This window comes from Amia ocellicauda, chromosome 23 (assembly GCF_036373705.1).
Source record: "Amia ocellicauda isolate fAmiCal2 chromosome 23, fAmiCal2.hap1, whole genome shotgun sequence".
Classification (NCBI taxonomy): Eukaryota; Metazoa; Chordata; class Actinopteri; order Amiiformes; family Amiidae; genus Amia; species Amia ocellicauda.
The window spans coordinates 11,891,556-11,906,735 of NC_089872.1; the positions used below are offsets into that span (position 1 = coordinate 11,891,556).

Here is a 15,180-nt window from a genome sequence, read left to right on the forward strand (position 1 = left end):
CTTAATCTCTTGAAGCTTATCATCAAAACGTTCCCAATTTTATTTCAATGGAAGGTGACAGTAATTAGCATCTTAAAGGCATACAGATAGAAAAACATAATAAGGTAAATTGAGCTGCCAGAAAACCCAACTTATCCCCAAAATAAATCTTTCCTTTCTGGTTATTTTAAGTTTGAAAGAAAAGAGGTTTGATTAAATTTTCGTAAAGCACTTGATGCACTTTCCTTGTGTATACAGCCTATATCAGGAATGGCCTATTGTTTTGACCCTATACAATCAGGCTCAGCAGCTATTGATAATGGGTTGATGTTTCTTGGGTTTATTTCCAGCTTTTTCATTTTGTTTTCTTCCATACTGATGTCTTCACATATATTCTAAGACAGGGATACAGTGACCTATTTTATTAGCAGAATGACCCGTGGAAAGCCGAGTTGAAATTTGAAGTTATGGAACTACATTCGAGAAAAAAAAAAGAACAAAGTTCCACACCTCTGGTCCATGTGGAATGCAATTGAATCTCATAATATTTATTTTCGCTTCTGCTATCTGTTATTCTCCACACTTTATAAGAGAGCAAAAAAAGAAAAAGAAACGCGCGGGCAGATTTCTTTGTGCCTGCGGCACAGAAGTAATCCTGCTGTGAAAACAGTATGGCATTCTACCAAGTGAGAAATGACTGTCACCTCCTGTACCTCAAGCAAACTCCCACTGATTTTTTTTTGCTTTCTGAGTTGCATCAAGCTGCTGCATATCATTTAAGACAGGTACTTGTTTCAGTGATAATGCTAGTGTAAAATCATTTATAAGGTAAATCTACCACTTCTTTATAGCACAGTCCCTGCAACTTAGGACATATAAAAGCAGATGTATAAAAAAAGGTCATTTGCAGCTCAAACATACTACAATATGCATTTCTGTTGTACAAATGTGCAGAGTAAACATTTTGTGACATGGGCTAGCAGAAGAAAGATGTAATATATAGTAGTAAGAGTGAGAGTTTTGCAATACTTTTCCCCCAAAATAGTGACTTATGATTAGCCTGGTGTATATAACCTGCTACATCTCTCCAGCCTGCATATTTACAAGCTGAAACAAAAGGTGTTTTGGAGAAATAGGCAGGAAGAAAAACCCCTGTTTATCTGATGAAGAGTAGAAAATTCTTGTTAAGGAGACTTTACAGCATAAATATTAATGGAGAAAACTCAGAGAAATATTCCCTTTTCTGAGACAAAGTTCACTTATCTTCTTCCTTAAACTACAAGGAAATTACATTTTAAAAATCGTTCAAGGTTTTTCAGAGCAGATAAAGAGTTCCCTGTATCCTTGATGGTAGAGAGTTCCCTTTATTTCATAAACACATCTGCCCTTCTTCAAACAGCAAAATATAGATGGTCCAGTTCAAAATTAATCTAACTGCTATATCACTGGTGTCATGTTCCAAGTTTAAACTTTCTACCGAATTAAGACCGGAGGTGAATTTTAAAGTTCAATCCTATATACTCTGCAAGCACTCAAAATATTGGATTTTCAAACCCAAGTTACAATGTACAGGTTTCCACTCCCGATAAAGAAATATTCAATGCCCTTGTTCTTTATATCACAAAAATGTTTTGCTTTGGACATTATCTGTGCCCAAACAAAATGCATTATAACATGTAATTGTCTTCTTTCATTTGGGAGGTTTTGAATGTTCTGAAAGATAAACGTGAAAGGTCATACTTCTAGAATCACACTGCATTCGTTGGCACCCAAACTGTGCCATTGTCTGTATTCATGAACATTTGTCTAGGTTTTGAAGGTTTCTACCCAAAACCTGACAATAGCAAAAACTGAATGTATTAAGTGAACATCAGAAAAGGATCATTTAAATAGCTTAGTACTAATGCACTACTAAAATCCTTCACAAGAGATCCAAGATGCCTTTTGTCACCAGGCCTTATCAGACCTTATATTAAATATGTGTACATAACTCAAGAACACCAGGAATTTTGGCAGTAATACGAGCAAAAGCATCACAGAAGATATAGATGATGTATCTTCATCGATCTCGATGTACTAATTAAGAACAATATTAGTGAACTAATATGAGTAATTAGGAGAACTAATGCTGTTGTACTTTTCTCATCTAAGGCCCCTAATTGCCTTAGTGAGCTCTAGTTATTCACATGGCACCAGTTAAAGGTTTCTGTACGAATTATGCAAATGCTCACTACAGTATTTTAATAAAACATGGCTCAGAGTAAAAACCGCAAGATAATAACCCCAAAGAAAAGCCATCTGAACAAATATGACTCTATGGAGGATAGCTGTAAGAAATCTGTTGTGAACTAATTTTGAATTTTCCAAAGCAATTTATAATGCCACGACGCCTCCAGTAACACATTGTTGCTGCCGTTTGATTAATACTATCATATTAAAGCTAGAGGCAGGGAAGGGGGGAGAAAAGGAAGGAAACTTTCTCCATCCGCAAGCCGCTGTAGCTGTTCCTCGTCTCAGTGACTTGTTCCCCTATAGTGCAGTAGACTGGCACGGTTTCTGACGCAACCTTGTCAAGAGGTACGCCGTAAATTTCTGCTTTTCTGGCTGCGGAACATGTCCGTAATGAAAACTCATCACGGACAGAGCTGTATTTCTCCCTGCAGACGAGCTGGATGCATTGGTGACTGATCTGAAAATACAGCACATTTTAGGGTCCTAAAGGAAAAGCTGTCACTGTAAAATATTCTGTCACACACAGATTTTTTTTTTTTTTTTAATTTTTCCTTTTATTTTCCACCTGCAAGTTGATTTGTTGTGCAAATAAAATACTGCTTTGCGCAAGTAAGCTGTACTAATTAACTGGAGTGTCTCAGTAATGTAGTATTAGTGTGATATATTTGAAGGACGTGTTTGGGGTCTATTTCATCAGGGACTGTCTTCAAGAATCTCATACCAGAATACTTGAAAATGTCTATAGTCAGGCCCCTGGACAGATGAACGCGATATAGTGAAACAATTCATTTGAGATATTTACCTAATTAAAACTCTGCCCTTGTGACTTTGTGTCTGACTCAAAATATGTATTTTCCAGTGTGTTCAACATTACACATCTCTACATTTCCCACGCCTATTGTTTGACCATGTATAAAATACAGTTTTCCAGTCTCAGGAAGCACCAAATGGAAATAATAGGTATGAAAAGATGTATGAAACAGTTCATACGTTTTGCCCCTTTAACTTGTCTAATATTCAGTAGCTGTAACGGTTTCTGAGACATACCAAATATGCAAAACATTCAGGAGTTAATAGAGGGCAGCAAGTCCCTTTGAGTTTATGAAAGTAATATTAAGCCAATTAACTTCATGCTTACATCTTCAGAAAGCCAATCTAATCTTTCAGCAATTCGCAAAACTGAGCGTTAAAAGTGCGAGAAAGAACAAATCTTGCCAATCTAGAGTACAATTTAGCAATCTTAGTTAATAACGCACCATTGACTTAAATACAGATTGAAATCAGCATAATCCAGTAAAGGCAAAGGCTTTTGCTTAATAATGAACTCTGTTAAAGTCCAAACAGCTCATGGAACAAAGCCTAGTGGATACATTTTAAATTAGTGTACTGACATGAGCAGCATATGGAAGTAAGGGGCCCAGTGGCAACATTAAATACTTAACAGTTTTCAAAGCTATATTGCATATTTTTATCTTCCATAGCAGTATCTGTCAAATAACCCCCCTTTCACATAATGTACTTTATATATCAAAGGAGGAGTAAAATCTCATCATTAAAGGTTTTGCAAATTTACCACAAAAAAAAGTAATTTGTCATTTTTTTTTTTTATTGAGATGTCTTACATTTGCCGAACAGAGGTCAACGCGAGATCTCTCCCTCCCAACTCCCCTCTGCGTGGAAATGCCACCTATTGATACCTTACCCAAGAGATGACTTCAAAAATAAGTCTAAGAATGGATCAGGAAAGGAGCCGAGCAGTACCTTCAAGATTCAGCCAGACAACTGATTAATTCTACAAACATGATATGCAAGACTTTATGACAAGAAGGAAAAGCACACTAACAATGAATAATAATATATTACAAAATAAGACTTTTAGCAAGAACCAGATTAATTTCCTTATCATACTTTACAGTCACACAACTTTTAATATATTTAGAGTGGTGCATATTACAAATTAATTAACGTTTGTTGGCATTACAGAGGGAGTTCACTCAAATGTAAAAGGCACTGCAGTTAAATATGTGTTCTATATGCATCTCACTCCGAATGTCTCAAATAAACTAACCAAGTAGTATTCTGCTGGTCTCTTCTGCCCTTGGTAGGGAGAGGGTAAGAACCGATTTAAATTAAACTCTGGTAACCTGCTGCACAACACAGTACCACACAGACATCTCTCACAGTGTAAGCGACCCAGTAAATAGAAGTTTCAGCATGGTTTTCTTTCAGGTGAAACAATAGAAAATGTCATCTGTTTCTGCCCGCTGTCAAATACAAACACAAGGAGCTGCAGTGTGCGCTGAAACCGCTGGACTTTGTGCACCTGGAGCGAGAGAGTTAGCAGGGTGTCTAATAGGCCACTGGAAACACCAATGTCCATGAAAGAAAATTGCTACTGATAAAATGCTCCCTGTTGCGTGCATCTGTGTTTGTATGTACCTATTGTACCTATACAAACATAGTGTCTGGATTGTGTGTGTGCATGCACTTCTACGTTGCAGCAGTTGTGGTTCAAGTGATAGGACAAAAGCAGCATTGATACTAAATGGGCAGGAAGTTTCTGGAACGCTTTTCATAATTCATCGGTGTCCTCCTGACCCGGCAGGTCACAACTTCCTGTCGAAAAATTCCTTCAGAGGTCAGGTCTAGGTTTTATGTTTTTTCTTAGTGTATACTCAGCTAGACAGAATACCAGGGTCTATGGGGCAGACGAGCAGAATACATCTACTTTTTTCAGTCTGTTTTCCCCCAAACATGCAACTAATTTTCCATTTCTCTGTCAAAACCCACATAATAATGACCCTATCATTGACCTTTACATGGGTCTCCTGAGGTTTCTTGCAAGCCAGATGGACTTTCCACTTGGCAAAACTAATGAAGGGAATGTGCTGAGCTACTGTGCCTCTGAGTATCCTCTCACCATCACTGCTCGATAGTGATCGGAGATACGGGTTTTCAGTGAAATGCCACTGGAGATCTTCTATCATTCTTGTTTTTTAGTTTGAGTCGAAGAACCTTTTATTTGTTCTCATGAGGTTCATAACAACATGTACCCAGGCTGCTATGGAGAATTGCTGCAGTATTTAAATATTTTCAATCAATAAAATGACAAACCGCTAAGACTTTCAACACGTCGTCTTCCCATCAAGTGCCTATTGCAAGAAAAAAATACTGCTTTTAAGTATGGCACGCTAATGAATATTTAAACAAGAAATAAATAAATAAATGGAAAGATTAAATACAAATTAAAAATTCCTGGTGAGACTTTCATCAGCTTATCTTAGGTTTTTAATTTTTAGGCAGACACCCACACTGAAACATCCTTTGCCCAAGATGTTTTACACAATCCCACGGGGACGACCATCATTCTATCAAGTTAGCAAAAGCCTTTTATTATTAGTAATTATAAAATAATATTGGCACAACATGCTCACAGGGGCGAAAAAATGGGTTGATCCCAAGAAATATGTCTAACTGGTGATTATTATCTTCAATTTAATCACCATATACCTAATGGCTTTTCATGTTTTAAAAAGTTCAAGATAATGTTATGTATGTATTTAAAGCATTTAACTACTTGCATTTAATATGATATGAACTATCTACTATACCAATAATCATTACACAATATATCAACCAGCAAAGCTATGCTCTAGTATATAATTAAGTGTAAACTATGAAAAATAAACTATGATACACAAGGAGAGTTGTGTAACAGAACTCTCCGGGTATGTGTGGGTATAATAGCTAACTATAGGGTATTTTCAGATGAGAATACAATACCGTAAAATGACTCATGTTCATGCACTTTGAACAATTTTGTATCCACTTCCAAAAAAAAAAAAAAAAAAAAAAAAACCTTTGCAAGACCAGCATCAATGCTAACACCAAAAAGATCTTACTCAAGTGCAACAAAGTGCTCCCACCCTGTCTGCCCCCCGTACCTCTACAGTAAATAACTCTTTCCAGGAACAGAGCAGCGTGACAAATCCCTCAGTTTTCACTCAAATGAGAGGCCCAGCAAGAGAAAAGATTGCCTTTCAGTTTTCTATTTCACATACTCTCTGTTTGTTTGTGCTGTTGCCATTTCTGCTCAGCCCCTCAGGACTCACCTTGACCTTGCAACCTGCCTCTGTATCTCACATCACAGAAGTACATTTAAACCATTAGCTTTTAGTGGGAAAATATATGGAAACATATATCCACTTTTTATTCCAGTAAGTAACACCCCATAACATATATATCATACACGAGACAAATTAAATACATTTATTAGAATCGTCGTGGTATATACTGTTTACCCTGCTTACTTACTCACTTATTTCATGAGCTTTACTATCTGACATTATTGATAGTTACTTTTTAATCTGATTTGAAACATTAGTCACTGTATTGGGTCTTGAGTCTTAAGTTCCTTTGAATTTTAAAACCGTCTCAAGTTAAGATTGTAAAAAAAGGAAAAGTGTTTTTTAAACATTTTAGTTTTTTTTTTTATTGAAAAACTGTCAATTATTCAATTAACAATTAAAGAAATTGCACTGGAGTCGTGTCTTCTCTGAATCTGTCAATTTAGCAGTGACTATCTCCAGCGATGCCCTCAGGATGGATGTCGACCTGGTTTACAGATATGGATAGCCTTAAGCTGGCTTCTTTTGCAATTTTCATAGGATTAAAATGATTGAAAAGAAAAGAAATGGGAAAAAAAAAAAAATGTACGCCGCAACTTGAAGATCCTGAATTATTATTTTTATCAACAGATGGCGTGTTGCGAAGTTCCCTCAAGGCTTGGACAAAAGTCACAGTTGTGATATCTGTCACCATTTACAGGGGGATTGTCATGCACTTCCTGAAAATGGTAATAACACTCAGGCGAGGTCACGCATGAGGGGGGAGGAAAAAAAAGAAAAAACAAAAAAGAAAAAGAAAAGAAAGGAAACTCTTATTTTAATTTAAAAATGACACTCTGTGACAACATCACTTTCTAAAGGGCACTGAAATTTGAAATGATATAGTTTATTTCTTTGGCCCGAGGATAAGCATTTACAAATGAGCCAGTCTCAAAGACACGGGTGACATTCAGCAAACCATTGTGAGGCTCTCCTTTGAGGTTCGCCGCCGACAAATTCCATCAGAGGTTTTGATAAAACTGCCTTTGTTGGTACAGATTGAGTTTCATTAAAAGTAAAATAAAAAATAAAAAAATAAAATAAAAAAAAGTTAAAAAAGGATCTTCACTTCATTCAACTCTATCATTAGGCTGCACTTGAAAGATTTCTCTGTAAGTGGCTAGTATAGTACTACAAATATGTCCTTGCCATAGGGCTTTTAAAAGCTTAGGAGAAATTTAAAAGGAAATTAACAGTGTATTTATATATAAACACTCACATGTGATAAGTATGCAGAAATATACATATAGAACACAGAATAATTTCAACAGTCTGAATGATGTTCTTTGCATCAACTGCCAAGATTTCCTCAAATGTTCTGCACACGCCAAGTGCATGCCAAATGCCCCAGATCACTTGAATCTAACCAAAAGAGGTAATATCCCACTGTGTACATCACATGCCACCTTCTACAGTTCTTCTCTTTTGCTCTCTGAGGTTTTTAGGCGTGTTCTTCGCACCGTGAATTCAGTTCACATGAGATGGATTCTCAATTAAACTAATTCTGAGCCTCGCAGCGGGGTTTCAATAGCAAAACACAGCTGCTACTGTATGAACAGATACAAACCACACACCTTGCCCACTAGGAAGGTCTGGAACAGAGCCGAACCAAAATCTTCATTAGGCAGAATTACTGAAACCAAAAGGCAGCAATCAACTTGCAATGTAGTATTTGTTTTTAGGGACTGGAGCCTTCATCAGAGGCTGAGATTAAATAAATCTGTTACAGGAAAATAATTGAATATGTAATCTGTAAAACAAGTAAGCAGAGCATGTAATCCCTTTTTTTTTGTTTAAATATGACAAGAAAAAGTCTTCCAACACCGTGTGAGTGATATCTGGTGTGGGTGTTCTGAGGCCTACAGATTTTGAGTGGAAGTGCTTCAAATCTTTCTATGTAAAGTAGTCAAGCCACAAAAGTATATAATAGTCCAATTTAAGCATTTTGTACAGGATTACATTTGAGACACTATTCAAATTTATTGTAATATCATTCATATAAATGTCAATAGTAATTATAAAAAGTATACAAATACAAAAATATAATTCTACACTGAAAACATATCTCGAGTTATTGTTTGAGAAATAAAAATGTATGTATATATCAGAAAACCATATCTATCTATCTATATATTCCTATTGCTACAAAACCTTCTAAAAGCTGAATCCAAAAAAGAAACTAAAACAGATGTTTCAGCCATCCTGTTTACTTAATTGGTGAATGTAAGGAAAAAATGATAAATTGATTTTTACATATATTTAGTGTTGTACCAATTAACAGATTACTTCACCTCATTAAGCTTAATTCTTACTATTTTCTTTCAGTTTTAATTATTCCATTCCCAGCTCAGTTCAATTAACAAACGTCTCCACTATCCCATTCAAATCTCATTCTATACCCAAGAAGGTTGGTTTGTTCAGTTTTTTTTCCCTGAAGATTTTCTCTGTACTTATAAGTCTGAAGGTGAGTATTTATGGTAACCTGTAACTTATGCAATTTATTAGTTGAACTTGGCAGAAACATACGGGGAAGGTTTTCTTTATAAATACAGTACCTACATTTTTCCAGTTTTTATTGAAATTTATGAAGCTGAGACTATCAGCTTTCTAATGATGTGAACAAAATGTTTTTTTTATATCCCCCAGCATTTATGCCCCCCACCTCGCATCTGAAAGGGGGGGGGGGAGGTACTTGGTCTGCGTAGGAATACAAAATCTCAGAAAATATTGACAATTGACATATTCTGGAACCAGACAGTCTACTGATCAAAACAAGACCATCCACGTTTTGGTAGAAGTACCACCACCCTCCCCGTGCAGACTGCGCGTTTACCCCCTGGGCTCTGAATGATGGTGGGCAACACTGAAACTGTAAATAAGATGCGTTTGACTTCTGTCAGATTACCACTTACCTTTGTACTATTTCAGGTTATTCACTGGACTTGAACTGCTTAAATTTGGAAAAATTGGGGTGTTCTAAAGCTTTTGACCCGTAGTGTATATATTTAACAGTGTGTGTGTGTATATATATATATATATATATATATATATATATATATATATATATATATATATATAGAGAGAGAGAGAGATATAATATACAGTGCCTATAGAAAGTCTACAGACCCTTGAACCTTTATCGCATTTTGTTGCGTCAGTGTCGCAGAGTTTCATGCATTTATAGAGGATGGTCTACAATGATCTATGCACAAATATATATATATATATATATATATATATATATAAAAGTCGGGGCTGTTGGGATTTTGGCTATATTGATACACCTAGATTTGGCAATATTTGACCAATCATTACAAAACTACTCAAGCTCTGTCAGGTTCCTTGGAAAGCATTGAAGGACACCAATCCAAAGGTCATGCCACACATTTTGGACTGGATTTTGGTGGGGCTCTGACTGGGCAACTCAAGGACATTTACATTTTTGTTCCTTAGCCACTCCAGTGTGGCTTTCGCTGTGTGCTTCGGGTCATTGTCATACTGAAAGGTGAACTTCTGTCCCAATTTCAGTTTTCTTGCAGAGGGCAGCAGGTTTTCCTCAAGGACTTTTCTGTGCTTTGCTCTATTCATTTTCCCTTCTATCTCCCCAGTACCTGCCAATGAGAAACCCATAAAATGATGCTGCACCACCATGCTTCACAGTAGGGATGGCATTCTTTGGATGATGTGCTGTGTTGGGTTTACCCCCAAACATAATGCTTTGTACTTAGGCCTAAAACGAAAATTTTAGTTTCGGCAGACCACAAAACATTTGGTCACATGGCTACAACATTTCCTGTTTTTTAGTTATTTTTTGCATATTTCCAATGGGATTCAATGTGGGCTTTCTTGTGAACCATACAGGCCAGATTTGTGGAGTGCTTTGGATATCGTTGTCACATACACACTTTGACCAGTCTTGGGCATAAAAGCCTATAGCTCTTGCAAATTTGCCCATGATCTGATCAGTCACTTTATTGCTTGGTCATCCAGTTTGAAGGGGCAGCCTGATCTAGGCAGGGTCTTGGTGGTGACATACACCTTCCAATTCTAACTACTCGTCCTGACCGTGCTACAAGGGATATTCAAGGCCTTTGATATTTTATTATACACATCCCTTGATCTGTGCCTTTCAACAACTTTGTCCCAGAGGGAACCTACAGGAACTGCTGAATTTATCCTCAAATCAATTTAACACAGGTGGTCCACTTAACTTGCTGTGGGCTATTTCAGTTTTTATTTTGAAGTAATTTTCACTTGGAAATTGTGGGGTAGGATGTGTCCATAATTGTATTAAAAAATATATATATATATATATTGTAATACTTTTAAATTCCAGGTAACAAAATATAAAAATTTGGAAAGGTTTATTTATTTCTCTCTCTTATTTCCTTTTTTTCCTCTACAAAATTGCAAATCTGATGACATGAAGAGAAGAAAATATTCTTAAAAGACAGCACTCTGAGAACAGCATGCTATGCCACAGCAGGCAATAGGATGTCTATGAAAGTGACGCAGAGCTGTGAATTGTCTGCTTCGATACTGAACTCACCAGAGGGAATACTCCATTCTCAGTTCTTTGGTACCAATGTCCTTGAGTATAATGAGAGGAAGGAACTGTCCGATCTTAAAGGATATTTTGGATGGTACAAGAAATGAAAAATACAGAAATTAACCTAAACAAAACATATCCAGTATCCCCCCAATTTGCTCTTGAACAGCAGATAGTCAAAGTACAACCCGCCAATGCTCAAATTTCATTTTTTCTAGATGTTCCTCCCTTAGGTGACCTTCTTTTTCCTTTTTTGAATATTTCCCTCCTACAGAACTGGGATTCTACATCTTTAACTATTACATATCAAGCGATCCTTCTCGAGCATCCACGACTGCTTTACAAGAAGACCAAATGATGTGTTCAAATTACCTAAACCCTGCAGGGCAACGGCAGGCACAGCACATTGCCATTCCCCCACAGGCCCAAGCCTTCGACTACAATAATTCATCCTATGACATCTCTGCTAAATGGGAAGTTTTAATATTTAATGATGCAATACAGAACATTTCAGCTCTGTCATGGGTACAATATAGATTTTATGCAGTCTTAGCTTTCTATTTATAATACCATTGGATAAGGAATGAATGTAAAGACTGAAGTGAGAGGAAAGTGCTATATAAACAATGTGTGGTGTGAAAGGACATAACTCAATCAGACCTCATCTGTAATACATCTTCACACATTCATATTCCGCCAAATTATTCAAAGCCCAAATGCGCCCTTGAGGTATGCTTCTAACCACCTGCCAACATCCCTTCCTCCATGTATTTTTAAGCTAATAACAGCCACAGAAATAATATATTAAAAACGTGAGAGCTGCAGAAGAGAGATAATACGCTACTGATGCCTCAAACTGACACATCTCATTCATCCTAAATTACAGGTAATGAGGCTCTGTACCTGTCAGAGCCAATTTCAGATTTATCACGCATCATTCATGCGCGGGCTTTGTCTTTATTAGTAAAAACTGTAATACGGCGCTTACAAGTAGCGACTGGGCAGTGAAAGGAGAAAGGACCTTTCAGGGACACATCACATACATTATTTTTCAAAGGTACAAAACATAACAGACAGTCACAATGTCATTTAAGAGAACTTGGATGGAAAGCAATCGCTACATGTTCTGAAAAGCAAACAGGCTGTCTAATATCACTGGATCGGTTTATAGACTGTCGAAAAACAAAGGAGGCAGAATGCCGATTAACAGAATAGCTAAGAACTATAATAATGAATGTATGTAAAGCTAATCCTCGGCAGACCGAGAAGGTATTCTTAGCCAGAAAATCAATACGTCCTTTTATTTTGCAATGACTTTCTCCCTTTGTACGACAGCTGCAGCAATAATCCCCCCAAGACTTCTTTATAAAATACGCTTAAAATGAAAAGTTATTAAAAACAAATCTAAATAAAGCTATCAAATAGAACCACTCACATAGAAAAAGGGGAGATTAAGAATATTTCAAAGGACAGAATGGTATCAGCATTTGTGCCAAACATAATTGGAGTAATAAGTAAATAACATAATTAGTGGGGATCAAGGGCGGAAAAACAAATTCTTTACAAGTTAGGGAAATTGAAAACAGATCCAGCAATACCTTTGACCGCATTATAGATTTCAGACTATGCTTTGGAGACGTGCAAGTGTCGCTATCATTTTTCAGCCTTGCAAACCGACGTTTTGGACCTTTCAAATTAATGGGCCTCGTTGCCGACAAGAGGATCATGGCAATACAAGCAATGGTAATTAGTTCACCTGTTAATGCTGTGCGGAACAATACTTCACAAAGGTGAGACAGCCATCCGTACGCGCCGAGAGATCCAGAAAGGAGCACCGTGCTCTCTGAAGTGGCTCTCTCGAGGACTGGTTATCAGGACCCTTGGCACTGTACTATTCAGCTCCTTGGAAAGTGCGCATAATTCAGATAAAGAGTCTTTTTTGTAATGGAGGCCTGCAGCTGTGGGAAATGAGACTGTAAAACAAGAGGCACTCTACAGCTGCCTGCCTTACCTCTCCACCAAATGCTACTTAAGATTCGATGTACTGCAGCACACAAAAAGGTCAATGGTAATTACCTCAACAGCATTAAGAGAGCAGTTTCATAAGCTTGTATAACACGATATTCCTCTCTCCCCCCCCCCCCCCCAACAGTTCAGTCATTGCAGATATAAAAGCTGTAAAGGTTCATTTAAATAACAAACTAAATAAATATATAAATAAAGGTATCTTTCCCTGTCTCCCTTTGTATTGCCCGTACAATTAATATATTCTGTTTTTCTCATTAGTCTCTTTCAGTGCATAACTCCTTTCAAAAGAGTCAACCGAGGTGCTCAGAAGAAAAGAAGAAATTCGGCGGAGATTAAGGGTTCACGTATTTCTGTTGCAGCACTTTAATTAATGATACAAGCGGAAGCAGCAAACCTTTTTTTTTTTTTAATCTTTCGATCTTGAAACCTGACATTTCTTGTTACTTTAATGACACATTCTCCACAGCAATGCTATCCTCCCTGTGGCGAATCGTAGCACACAGTGAGTTGCAGATGAAGTCTGAATAAAAGTATTCCTGAGTTTTTAAAGGAACTCGCACTTGCACTCACTTATCGCTGCGCATTTTGGTGATATCTTCCTTTTCACAGGCTGCTAAAAACAATTTAATAAGATCTCTATGCTTTCCTGCAAGACGGCAATGAAAAATGACCGATTTATAGTAACTTATCCCCTGGATATTTCAAAAACGAAAAGGCTCACGTAATTGATCCTATCAATTATTTACACGGAATACATTAATCTCAACAAGGGCTCCGTTATACTGCTGTATCAAACCCCCATAACATGGACTCTTACTGCACAACCTCACTACAATTTACATTATGGCAGAACTGTGCTTGTGAATTGCTATGAACCCTTTTTTCTGTAACAACTGGTCCATTTATAATTCAATAGCTGTGTTGGTTTGATTCTGTCATCCCACTGTCGTACGATTACTTGCGCCCATCAATACAGTTATAAGAGACTGGCTGACAAACAACCTATATATACTGTGATATATCACAGTATTCTAGAGAGATTATAGATCATTAACTCTAGGGACAGTGATATATGTATAATGTAATGATTGGCATGAGATCCAATATAAAACAAAATCACTTCCAACACTTTCAATCTCCTTATCCCCTCCCTGGGCGAAATACGATAAATAATGAGCATTCTGAAGTTGCGAGTCTATAAGGCCCTTTTAAAGCATTGTTTAAAGATGCACTTTTTCATTACTCTTGGCTCTAATATAGCAAGTTAACAGCTGTTGTTACAGGAGGGGAGAAATGTTTGATTTGGTCACAGCAAATCCGGAGGGGGAAAATCTTAAAGTGGACTTCAGTACTTAACCCTGCGCTTTTCCACTGCCATAATTCTGACAGTGTGGGGGGGTGAACTGAACATCATTAACTCCCCACTCCAGGGTTAAAAGCAGGTTCTTAGCTCAGGGCTGAGCCACTGCTCCGCTTGGTCTCTCCTGCCAGTAATATCACACAGTAGAGAGCATCCTTACTCCGCCGAATAAAATAAATCTGCAGCAGTTTGTCAGATTCCCAATATGCCTCCTGTGAATTAACTGCAATCACACCTGGAACAGTCTGGCAAAGGCAACCTGCCCATAAATTACATTATCAATGGAGAAATCAAGATCTGCATAAAGTTCAGTCTTTTCATGACCACATCCACTTCACAGAAGATCTCTCCACATGACTCACACATTTCTTAACTGGCGGAGAGCAAGCATTAAGGAGTAAACATCAGCAGACAAGATACAGCTGAGATTAGAACAGAAATACAGAGAAACCGCCTGAGGATACGATGGAAGTTCAAATGCAACTCAATAGGTCATCGACATATTTGGAAAAAACAATCACCGTGCTTGTGGACAACCTCCCACATTACCAGGTCTCCTTTATTATTATTTTTACTTCTCATCTGTATATAACGGAGCCAAAAAAGCTAAATCGGTTTTGTTTAGTACTACCATCAATGTTGTTTATCTGACTGATATCTCCCAGACTGCTGGCACTTAATAACAGAATGAAAAGGTCTGTAATGGTACATTTGAATCTCACACTTCCAAAAGAAATGCAACAGTGCAGAGGGTAATACAGGTGTAGCTCAGCCGCATCACACTGATATCCCGACACTACCATTTTAGGTGGCGTTTTGTTCTTGCGGTCTGCAGTCGACTCGTTCTGCACAGGCATTATTGGTAG

General features: G+C 37.3%; 1 protein-coding gene across 3 annotated transcripts in view; it reads right to left on the bottom strand.

Annotated features, from left to right (window-relative positions):
- Window positions 1-15,180, bottom strand: part of kif16ba (kinesin family member 16Ba) — a 101,869-nt gene that overhangs the window by 19,354 nt on the left and 67,335 nt on the right. The window lies entirely within an intron of this gene.